We start from the raw sequence: 12,510 nt of genomic DNA, 5'->3' as shown, positions 1-12,510 counted from the left end.
TTGTAGACAAATTTGGCAAGAACTTATGGTAGTAGTTTACCAGCCCGAGGAACGACCTCAGTTGTGACACGTTTTCCGGTGCTGGAGCCTTGACTACTGCCTCAATCTTTTCAGGGGACTTATGTAACCCCTCTTTATCGATAACGTGGCCACAATACGAGATCTGTTTTTTAAAAAACTTGCATTTGTGGCGGTTAGCTCGGAGCCCATATTCCTTCAATCTAGTGAGCACCTGCTCCAGGTTGGCGAGGTGATCACTGTCATTTTCGCCCGTGACCAGGATGTCGTCCAAATAACACTGGGTCCCTGGGATCCCTTGCAGGACTTGTTCCATTGCCCTTTGCCAAATAGCCGGAGCTGATGCTACCCCGAATACCAGCCGGTTGTATTGGTAGAGACCTTTATGGGTGTTGATTGTGAGGTATTTTTTTGATGCTTCTTCTATCTCCATTTGCAGATATGCCTGGGCCAGATCAATCTTAGTGAAGCGTTTCCCTCCAGATAGCGAGGCGAAAATATCTTCAATCCGCGGAAGTGGATATTGTACGGTGTGAAGGATTGGGTTCACTGTTACCTTAAAGTCCCCACAGATGCGAACCTTCCTTGGTTCCCCAGGCGTGCTGCTCAATGACTTTTTCATCACAGGGACGATGGGCATAGCCCACTCGCTCCAGTCTACCTTAGACAGTACTCCTGAACGTTCCAAACTCTCCAGCTCTGCTTCGACGGCTGGGCGGATCACATAAGAGTGGCCTTAAAAAATTTTGGGCTTGCGTTTTCTTCGATTTTAATTGTTGCTGTCATGCCTTTTAGTGTTCCGAGTCCTTGCTGAAACACTTCTTGCGCGTCGGTTAGGATCTTTGACAGTCGCCCAGGTGTGACGTCATCATCCTTTTTGGCAGCCACAGTCAGTGCTTGTATGGAATGCCAATCTAACTGTATTTTCCGGATCCATTCACGTTCCAGTAATGGTGGTCCTCCATCTTGCAATACATACAGGCCTAGTTTTGGTGTTTCCTTACCGTTATATATAACGGTCACCCTTATTTTTCCTTTGGGGTAGACTTTTTGCCCTGTGTACGTCTTCAAAATAATTTTTGTGTCTCTCAAGGGTATGTGTGAGAATAGCCGCTCGTAGTCCCGTTGGTTTATGACTGTTAGGGCTGATCCTGTGTCCAATTCCATTTTTACCTGGACTCCTGCTATCTTGAGAGTGACCCAAATGGTTCGGTGATCCTCCGTTTTGATCACATTATTTCGTTTCAGACAACTCAGCTCCCTGCTTTCGGAGTCGGTATCACTCTTTTGTTCGTCTGAACTATTCTCCATCACCTTATGTACCTTCTTGTACTTTTCTTTTGGAGATTTCTTATTGCTGGTTTTCTTTCCCGACCTGCAGACTCGTGCTATGTGTCCTACTTTTCCACACTGTCTGCACACTTTGTCTTTGAACCAGCAATCATTGTGGTCGTGTGTTGTTCTGCCGCAGCGATAGCACTTCTCTGTTCTGTATGACATTTTGTTTGTGCCATATTCTTGCGGTCTCTGTTGTATCTCTGCAGCGCCCCGTGCTGCTGCTTCATATGATACCGCAATGCTGAAAGCCTTGTCCAGCATAAGGTCCTTTTCAGATAAAAGCCATTTCTGGGTTCCTTCACTTTGAAGCCCACACACAAACTTGTCCCTTAAGGTGTCTGCCAGTCCCGTTCCAAACTGGCAGTGTTTCGATAGTTTGCGCAGTTCTGTTAAATATTCAGCATTGCTTTCATCCTTATGCTGGTTCCGTTTGTGAAACTTGAATCTTTCTGCTATCAGCAGCGGTGTGGGGTTTAAATGTTCCTGTAGTATCGTCACTATGTCTCCAAAACTCTTTTCCACTGGCTTCGCTGGGGTTACTAGATTTCGTAATAAGCCATACGTCTTTGCACCCATTAAGTTTAACAATACCAGTGCTTTCTTGTCATCTGGCACCTCATTTGCCTTGCAGTATACCTCTATTCATTCGACATATGTAGTCCAATCTTCGACTTCATTGTCAAATGCAGTGATACTGCCACTCTTCGGCATTTTGGGTGTGGTTTAAAATGGCTTAAAATGGCGTCTCCCGCGCTTTCCTTCCTCCCCCACTGCTGCCAACGAGTTTTCCGCGGGCCTTCCTACGCTGCTGCCAACGCTGCTCTCGGCGGTCCTCGTGGCAATGGCAGCGCCTCGCGGGTTTCTGTGCGTCTCTCTCTCTCTCCTCGACGCTGCTTGGCCCCTGAACACCGTCTGTGCCCTGTGCGCTCTGCCCTCTCTCTCTCTCCCCCGTCGAAGCTGCTTGGCCCTTTCCTGTGCCGCTCGGTCGGGCTCTAGCCCGCCGCTGTCCGGGAAGGGTCTGCGCACTACCTGTTGCCAGCCCGTTTCGCTGGACCACCACGACTGGAAAGCCAAGCCTGGCTCTCAACAGCCTCCCCCGCAATTCTCGAGTCTCTGCTGCTCTGATGGATGACTGGGCGATTGCCCGTGGTCGACGCCCGTGTCTCTGGCCTTGACCTCCAATCTTCTGGTCTCCAGGAACGAATCCCTGGGAGGTGATGCAGAGTTGCAGGTAGGATTGAATTTTTCTCGTCGCCAATGTTGTGTCTGTCAGTAATAAGACACAAGACTGCAGGAGAACGGTACAACAGGTGTTTACTCAACGTGGCTCACTCTGGAACTGAACTGTACAGATTACTACTCAGTGCTATATACAGGTGTGGTCACTGCCGGTACTGCAGTATACATGCGCTGTAAAAAGTAGTTCCCCCCTTAAAGGTATATACATTCTATATATACATTACAGTCCTTGGCCAATATTTATCCCTCAACTAACATCACTAAAACAGATTATCTGGTCATTATCACATTGCTGTTTGTGGGAGCTTGCTGTGTGCAAATTGGCTGCTGCATTTCCTACATTACAATAGTGATTATACTTCAAAAGTATTTAATTGGCTGTAAAGCAGATTGGGATGTCCTGATGTTGTGAAAGGCACTATAGAAATACTAGTAAGTCTGTCTGTCTTCCTTCCTTTCTTTCTTCCTTTCTGACTGACTTTTTTTTTAATGAGACATTAAATCAAGGCCCCGTCTGCCTGTTCAGGTGGACGTGAAAGATCCCTTGGCACTATTTGAAGAAGAGCAGGGAAGTTCTTCTAGGTGTCCTGGTTAACATTGATCCCTCAACCAACAGCACCTAAAACAGATTGATCATGTTGCTGCCTGTGGGATCTTGCTGTGTACATGCTAGCTGTTGCATTTACCTACTGCATTTGAAAAAGTTATTCATTGACTGTAAAGCACTTTGGGATGTCCTGAAGACATGAATAACGCTCTATAAATGCAAGTTCGTTCTTTCTTCAGGCAAAAGAGTTGAGGCTTTTCCCAATTTATCATTAATGCCCTGATATGTGGACACTCTACCGAGGGAAAGGACTTCTGACTGATTTATTTACATGCATCCCTGCTTCGCAAAATGGATTGCAGTTACATCAACAAGTAACTCACTATCTAGTGACATTCACTTTTGCTGCAATTTTTTCAAGCGTCATTGTCTTGTCAAAGTTGCGAATTACACCTCTGGCAGAAATGCAAAACACCTGGGATTGTTCTCCTTAGAGCAGAGAAGGTTAAGGGGAGATTTAATAGAGGTTATGATAGAGTAGATAGGGAGAAGCTGTTTCCATTGGCAGGTGGGTCAGTAACCAGTGGGTACAGATCTAAGATAATTGGCAAAAAATCCAGAAGGGAGATGAGGATTTTTTTTACGCGGCGAGTCATGATGATCTGGAATGCACTGCCTGAAAGGGCGGTGGAAGCAGATTCAATAGTAACTTTCAAAAGGGAATTGGATATATACTTGAAAAGGAAAAATTTGCAGGACTGTGGGGAAAGAGCAGGCGAGTGAGACTAATTGGATAGCTCTTTCAAAGAGCCGGCACAGGCAAGGCATGATGGGCCTAATGGCCTCCTTCTGTGCAGCATGATTCTATATACATTGACACTTTTCACTGAGTAAAATGCGAGTGGATTTTTCTCTTCCTTAGCTCCTTGGTTTAATTGACAGGCAGCGTTGAATATTGACGGAAGTAAGAACTTCCTGAAATAATGAGCTGTTCACACCCCTGGTGAAATATGTTGTTCAATTTTTCTACTTTTCGCTAATGCTGTCAAACTGTAGCAGTGAAGTGGTTTTGTAGATTAAAAACCTACTTGTAAATAAAATCTCACCTGAGGTTCCTATGAAGTGATAATGAGCTGGGCATCTAAAATATTGGACTGTGTATAAAGTTCACTCAGACAGTGAATGCCGGCTTCTTGCGCATCCCCGATTTCCATCGCTCCACTATTGGCGGCCGTGCCTTCAGCTGCCTAGGCCCAAGCTCTGGAATTCCTTCCCTAAACCTCCGCCTCTCTTTCTTCCTTTAAGACGCTCCTTAAAACCTACCTCTTTGACCACGCTTTTGGTCACCTGCCCTAATATCTCCTTATGTGGCCCGGTTTTGAATTTTGTTTGCTAATGCTCCTGTGAAGTGCCTTGGAATGTTTTACTATGTGAAAGGCGCTATATAAATGCAAGTTGTTGTTGTGGACTAATTCTATTTTTTATTGGGCTCAAAATTTTGGTAGGGTGTGGGGGATGGGAGGGGGATGGGAGGGCTAATCGGCTGTGGGAGATGGGAGGGGTCGTAATATGGTGCGGAACTGGGATCTGCTGGGTTTCTGCCCTGTGTCTGTAGTGGCCCACATTCCAATCAGTGAGGGGTTGGGGAGGGGGCGGGGCTGTGATTACCTTTAGAGGCCTATCCAGGTCTTCAATTGGGACGAAGATTAAATTGAATGTACCCTCTCATCCTGTATTATGAAGGGGATTCATGTTGAGCAGCCATGAATTGAAAAGGAAAGATTTTGCAGGGCTATGGGGAAAAGAGCAGGTGGGAGCGAGACTAATTGGATCGCTCTTTCAAAGAGCTGGCACAGGCACGATGGGCCGAATGGTCTCCTTCTACGAATTGTTGTAAGGCTGCAAACGTCAGGAATATTTTATTTGTCATAATCACCTATGAGCTCAACATGCAGTGTGTTTTTTTAACATAAATTCAAGTTTGTTTTATTTGTAAAACCTTTTTTTTAAATTGCGAGAGTTTTGGTTAATTTTCTTTGAGGCATAGATTGTCTAGTGGGTTAGCAGACCAGTGGTGCTGTTGACTAGAGCTCAGTGCTTCGCAGGGGACCTAGTCTCTGTTTACCTGCCCACTATGGGGCACTTTATCATAGAATCATAGAAAGATACAGCACAGAAGGAGACCATTCGGCCCATCATGCCTGTGCCGGCTCTTTGATAGAGCTGTCCAACTACTCCCTCTCCCCCTGCTCTTTTCCCCATAGCCCTTAAATTTTTCCCTTCAAGTATTTATCCAATTCTCTTTTGAACGTTATTATTGAATCTACTCTTTCAGGCAGTGCATTCCTGATCACAACAACTCGCTGTGTAAAAAAATGTTTCCTCATGTTGCCTCTGGTTCTTTTGCCAATCACCTTAAATCTGTGTCCTCTGGTTACTGACTCTTCTGTCACTGGAAACAGTTTCTCCTTATTTACTCTATCAAAACCCTTCATGATTTTGAACACCTTTATCAAATCTCCTCTTAACCTTCTCTGCGCCAGGGAGAACATAGAAACATAGAAGATAGCAGCAGGAGTAGGCCATTCGGCCCCTCGAGCCTGCTCCGCCACTCAATGAGATCATGGCTGATCATCCAAATTCAGTACCCTGTCCCTGCTTTCTCCCCATACCCCTTGATCCCTTTAGCCTTAAGAAATATATCCAACTCCTTCTTGAATATATTTAATGAATTGGCCTCAACTGTCTTCTGTGGTAGAGAATTCCACAGGTTCACCACTCTCTGGGTGAAGAAATTCCTCCTCATCTCAGTCCTAAATGGCTTACCCCTTATCCTTAGACTGTGACCCCTGGTTCTGGACTCCCCCAACCATTGGGAACAGCCTTCCTGCATCTAGTCTGTCTAGTCCTGTTAGAATTTTATAAGTTTCAATGAGATCCCCTCTCATTCTTCTAAACGCTAGCAAATATAAGCCTAATCGACCCAATCTCTCTTCATACGTCATTTCTGCCATCCCAGGTATCAGTCTGGTGAATATTCGCTGCACTTCCTCCATGGCAAGAACATCCTTCCTCAGATAAGGCGACCAAAACTGCACACAATACTCAAGGTGTGGTCTCACCAAGGCCCTGTACAACTGCAGCAAGACATCCTTGCTCCTGTACTCGAATCCTCTCGCTATGAAGGCCAACATACCATTTGCCTTCTTAACCGCCTGCTGCACCTGCATGCTTACCTTCAGCGACTGGTGCACAAGGACACCCAGGTCTCGTTGCACTTCCCCTTTTCCCAATCGATTGCCGTTCAGATAATAATCTGCCTTCCTGATTTTGCCACCAAAGTGGATAACCTCACATTTATCCACATTATACTGTATCTGCCCAATCGCCTAACCTGTCCAAATCATACTAGAGTTTCTCGGCATCCTCCTCACAGCACACACGCCCACCCAGCTTTGTGTCCTCTGCAAATTGGAAATATTACATCTAGTTCCCTCGTCTGGATCATTAATATATATTGGGAATAACTGGGGTCCTAGCACCAATCCCTGCGGTACCCCACTAGTCACTGCCTTCCACTCGGAAAAAGACCCGTTTATTCCAACTCTTTGCTTCCTGTCTGCCAACCAGTTTTCTATCCAAGTCAGTACCTTACCCCCAATCCCACGTGCTTTAACTTTGCATGCTAGTCTCTTATGCGGGACCTTATTGAAAGCCTTCTGAAAGTCCAAATACACCACATCCACTGGTTCTCCCTTATCTATTCTACCAGTTACATCCTCAAAATATTCCAGTAGATTAGTCAAGCATGATTTACCTTTTGTAAATCCATGTTGACTTTGTCCGATCCTGTCACTGTTTTCCAAGTGCTCTGCTATTACATCTTTTATAATGGACTCTAGCATCTTTCCCACTACCGATGTCAGGCTTACCGGTATAATTCCCCGTTTTTTCTCTACCACCTTTTTTAAATAGTGGGGTTACATTAGCTACCCTCCAATCCATGGGAACTGTTCCAGAGTCTATAGAGTTTTGGAAGATGACCAGCAATACATCTACTATTTCTAAGGCCACTTCCTTAAGTACCCTAGGATGTAGATTATCAGGCCCTGGGGATTTATCGGCCTTCAATCCCATCAATTTCCCTAACACCATTTCCCTACAAATACTGATTTCATTCAGTTCCTCCCTCTCATTAGACCCTATGTTCCCCGACATCTCTGGGAGTTTATTTGTGTCCTCCTTTGTGAAGACAGAACCAAAGTATGGCCTAGAAATTGGGTTGGGGCGCCAAAGTGGCGCAAAAGTCGGCTGAGCGCATGATTTAGCGCAGCGATCGGAGTGATACCGATCGCCAGAAATTCAGTTTCAGTGCCCCTCGAGGGAGACGGGGCGAGGCTCAAGGCACTCCGCGTCCCTCTTAGGGTGCTGAAAGTGAATTTCGCAGTGCTACGTGCCGCAGCGCCACATGCTGCGGCACGGCACGCTGCGGTACTGCAGGCCTTCCTCCCACTGTTAAGGGGGAGGTGCCTGCAACAGCGCGATCCCCGCTCGCGAGTGCCGGCAAATGAGCCCGGCACCAAGGAGAAGTGCCGGGCTCTCGAGAAACAGCTGGCAATGCCGCGGGGGGGGGTGGTTAGGAGGCCGGGGACGGAGGTGCTGGCAGGTGGCCGCCGAAAATGCGGCCGCCCCGCACCTCCACCTTAACTTGCGCCGCTGCCGGCACAGTAAGGCCCCGTGAACCGGGCGCCGGTAGCGAGCGGCGCAACTGCGGCGTTCGCTACCAAATATCGCAAACGGGGCATGAATGGGGCGCTGCGCACACCGATGACGTCATCGGTGGCGGCGCAGCGCAAATGCCTAACACCACCATTAGCGCCCCAACTGAATATCGCCGGAGACACAGCCAGTGGCGCTACAGCCACTGACTGCCTCTTTAGGCGCTAACAGGTGGCGCTACTCACCTAAATTCTCCCCCTATGTATTTAATTGGTCTGCCATGTCTTTGTTCCCCATTATAAAATCCCCTGATTCTGACTGCAAGGGACCTACGCTTGACTTTACCAATCTTTTTCTCTTCACATATCTATAGAAGCTTTTACAGTCAGTTTTTATGTTCCCTGAAAGCTTTCTCTCATACTCTATTTCCCCCCTGTTAATTAATCCCTTTGTCCTCCTTTGCTGAATCCTAAACTGCTCCCAATCCTCAGGTTTGCTGCTTTTTCTGTCCAATTTATATGTCCTCTCCTTGGATCTTATGCTATCCCCAATTTCCCTTGTTAGCCAATGTTGAGTCACCTTTTTTGTTTTATTTTTATGCCAAACAGGGATGAACAAATTCTGTAGTTCATCCGTGCGATCCTTAAATGTTTGCCATTGCCTATTCACCGTCCATCCTAGCCAACTCGCGCCTCATACCATCATAGTGTCCTTTATTTAAATTCAGTACCCAAGTCTCTGAATCAACTACTTCATTCTCCATCTTAATGAAGAATTCTATCATATTATGATCGCTCCTCCCCAAGGGGCCTCGCACAACAAGATTGCTAATGAATCCTTTCTCATTACATAATACCCAGTCTAAGATGGCCTGATCTCTAGTTGGTTCCTTGACATATTGGTCCAGGAAACCATCCCGTATACACTCTAGGAATTCCTCTTCCACAGTATTGTTACTAATTTGGTTAGACCAATCTATATGTAAATTAAAGTCACCCATGATAACTGTTGTGCCCTTATTGCACGCATCTCTAATTTTCCGTTTAATGCCATCCCCAACCTCAGCATTACTGTTTGGGGGTCTGTATACAACTCCCACTAACATTTTCTGCCCCTTGGTATTTCTCATCTCTACCCATACAGATTCCACATCATCAGAGCTAATATCATTCCTTACTATTGGGATTATGGAGACATGGCTCCAGGGTGACCAAGGCTGTGAATTCAACATCCAGGGTTATTCAATATTGTGTTAATCTCCTCTTTAACCAGCAATGCTACCCCACCACCTTTTCCTTTTTGCCTGTGCTTCCTGAATATTGAATACCCCTGGATGTTGAATTCACAGCCTTGGTCACCCTAGAGCCATGTCTCCATAATCCCAATTATATCATATCCGTTTACGTCTATTTGTGCAGCTAATTCATCCACCTTATTAGGAATGCTCCTCGCATTAAGACACAAAGCCTTCAGGCTTGTTTTTTTTACACTCTTAGACCTTTTAGAATTATTGTTTACTGCGGCCATGTTTGATTTACACCCTTGATTTCTCTGACTTCCACTTTTGCTTTTCTCCTTCCTGTCTTTTGCTTCTAGCCTTGCTTCCCTTTCCTCTGTCTCCCTGCACAGGTTCCCAACCCCCATGCCATTTTAGTTTAAATCCTCCCCAACAGCACTAGCAAACACTCCCCCTAGGACATCAGTCCCGGTCCTGTCCAGGTGCAAACCGTCCAGTTTGTACTGGTCCCACCTCCCCCAGAACCGGTTCCAATGTCCCAGGAATTTGAATCCCTCCCCCTTGCACCATTCTTCTAGCCACGTATTCATCTGAAATATCCTTTTATTTCTACTCTGACTAGCACGTGGCATTGGTAGCAATCCTGAGATTACTACCTTTGAGGTCCTATTTTTAAATTTACCTCCTAACTCTCTATATTCAGCTTTTAGGACCTCATCCTGTTTTTTACCTATATCGTTGGTACCTATATGCACCACGACAACTGGCTGCTCACCCTCCCCCTCCAGAATGCTCTGCATCCGCTCCGAGACATCCTTGACCCTTGCACCAGGGAGGCAACATACCATCCTGGAGTCTCATTTGCGGCCGCAGAAACACTTATCTATTCCCCTTACAATAGAATCCCCTATCACTATAGCTCTCTCGCTCTTTTTCCTCCCATCCCGTGCAGCAGAACCACCCATGGTGCCAGGAAGTTGGTTGCTGCTGCCTTCCCCCGATAAGCCATCCTCCCCAACAATATCAAAAGCGGTATATCTGTTTGAGAGGGGGATGGCCACAGGGTCCCCTGCACTACCTGCCTGCGCCTACTACTCTGCCTGGTGGTCACCCATTCCCTTCCTGCCTGTGCAGCCTTTACCTGCGGTGTGACCAACTGATTAAACGTGATATCCACAACATCCTCAGCATCATGAATGCTCCAGTATGTATCCATTCGCAGCTCCAGTGCCGCAATGCGGTCTGCCAGTAGCTGCAGCTGGATACACTTCCCGCACACATGGTCGTCAGGGACACAGGAAGTGTCCCTGATTTCCCACATAGTGCAGGAGGAGCATGCCATAGGGCCGAGCTGTCCTGCCATGACATACGCTTTAATTAATTTAAATTAAATCAATACCACCAATTATACTACAATTAAATGATATACTCAAGGGCCCTTGTTTACTACCACTCCCTGCTACAGAACAGAGACCTTAGAAACTATAACCACAAAATTAAGACCGTCTAAACTTTATAAACTATGAACTTTAACTGTCAAACTATAGAGAAGTATAAATACTCACCTGGCCGTACTCACCCAATCAGCTGCTCCCTCCTGCCCGTGTCACGTTTTGAATCGTGACGTGGCTCTGGAACGCCGCCGCCGGTCTGCAAGATTGGTAAGCCTCTGAAAGAAAGCCCGCGAAAGTGCGTTTAAATACTCACTGAACCTCCACTCTCATCGCTCCCAATACCAGCCGGTGAAAGAAAGCCCGCGAAAGTGCGTTTAAATACTCACTGAGTCTCCGCTCTCACCGCTCCCGATACCAGCCAGTGAAAGAAAGCCCACGAAAGTGAGTTTAAATACTCACTGAGTCTCCGCTCTCACCGCTCCCGACAATGGCTTGTGAAAGAAAGCCCGCAAAAGTGAGTTTAAATACTCACTGAGTCTCCGCTCTCACCGCTCCCGACACCAGCCTGTGAAAGAAAGCCCGCGAAAGTGCGTTTAAATACTCACTGAGTCTCCGCTCTCACCGCTCCCGATACCAGCCGGTGAAAGAAAGCCCGCAAAAGTGAGTTTAAATACTCACTGAGTCTCCGCTCTCACCGCTCCCGACACCAGCCTGTGAAAGAAAGCCCGCAAAAGTGAGTTTAAATGCTCACTGAGTCTCCGCTCTCACCGCTCCCGACAATGGCCTGTGAAAGAAAGCCCGCAAAAGTGAGTTTAAATACTCACTGAGTCTCCGCTCTCACCGCTCCCGATAATGGCCTGTGAAAGAAAGCCCGCAAAAGTGAGTTTAAATAATCACTGAGTCTCCGCTCTCACCGCTCCCGACACCAGCCTGTGAAAGGAAGCCCGCAAAAGTGAGTTTAAATACTCACTGAGTCTCCGCTCTCACCGCTCCCGACAATGGCCTGTGAAAGAAAGCCTGCAAAAGTGAGTTTAAATAATCACTGAGTCTCCGCTCTCACCGCTCCCGACACCAGCCTGTGAAAGAAAGCCCACAAAAGTGAGTTTAAATACTCACTGAGTCTCCGCTCTCACCGCTCCCGACAACCCCAGCTTCTTCAGTCTCTCCACATATTTGAAGTCCCTCATCCCTGGAACCATTCTGGTAAATCTTCTCCACAATCTTTCCAAGGCCTGAACATTCTTCCTAAAGTGTGGTTTTCTGAAGTGTGGCTATGTAATAGAGAATAGCAGGGGAGAGAGAGAAACCAAAGACAAGGGAGCAGGCCGTGCTGATTTACACATCAGCTGTTTCATACATCTGTGGGCAGCACCTTGGCTGTTAGTGCAGGTGATGCCTTCTCTAGACTAGATGGTGGCAGATCCAAAAGATAAGTTGAGTGCGTGGGTAACCTTACCTGTCACTGGCAGTGCCAACCCTGTGGAGCAGGTTGGCTACAGGTTAGCTCGCTCACCGTCTCCTCACTGACTCAAAGCCCGTGGAGCCGGTTTCCAATGATCATGGTAGGTGTGCCATGACTGACAGATGTAGTTGGCGACTTCATGCTGGAAAGGGCTAAATCCGGCTGTGGTGCCTTCTGATCTTCCTGTTATGCTTTCCGTCTTCTTATACCACTTAAATCATGGGATTGGGGTGCTTGCCAAGTTTCTTCTGAGATGCTAAACTGAGGCCTCTTCTGTCTTCTCAGGTTGATGTAAAAGATCCCATGGCACTATTTCGAAGAAGAGCAGAGGGGTTTTCCCTTGGTATCCTGCCCAATATTTATCCCTCAGCCGATATCACTAAAAAAACAGATTATCTGCTCATTGGCCCGGATTTTGCGTGGTAATGATGGCAAAACTGTCAGCGTTCACCGTCATTACCCCTCTGAGCCTGACAGCAAGCTCTGGAGATAGCCCATGCGCGCGCAAACGTGGGAATCCAGAAGTTGCAGTCAGTGATTGTACGCTTCTCCATAG

This window comes from Somniosus microcephalus, chromosome 1 (assembly GCF_052327205.1).
Source record: "Somniosus microcephalus isolate GS21.2 chromosome 1, FLI_Smic_1.0, whole genome shotgun sequence".
Lineage (NCBI taxonomy): Eukaryota > Metazoa > Chordata > Chondrichthyes > Squaliformes > Somniosidae > Somniosus > Somniosus microcephalus.
This window is presented reverse-complemented; position numbering follows the sequence as displayed.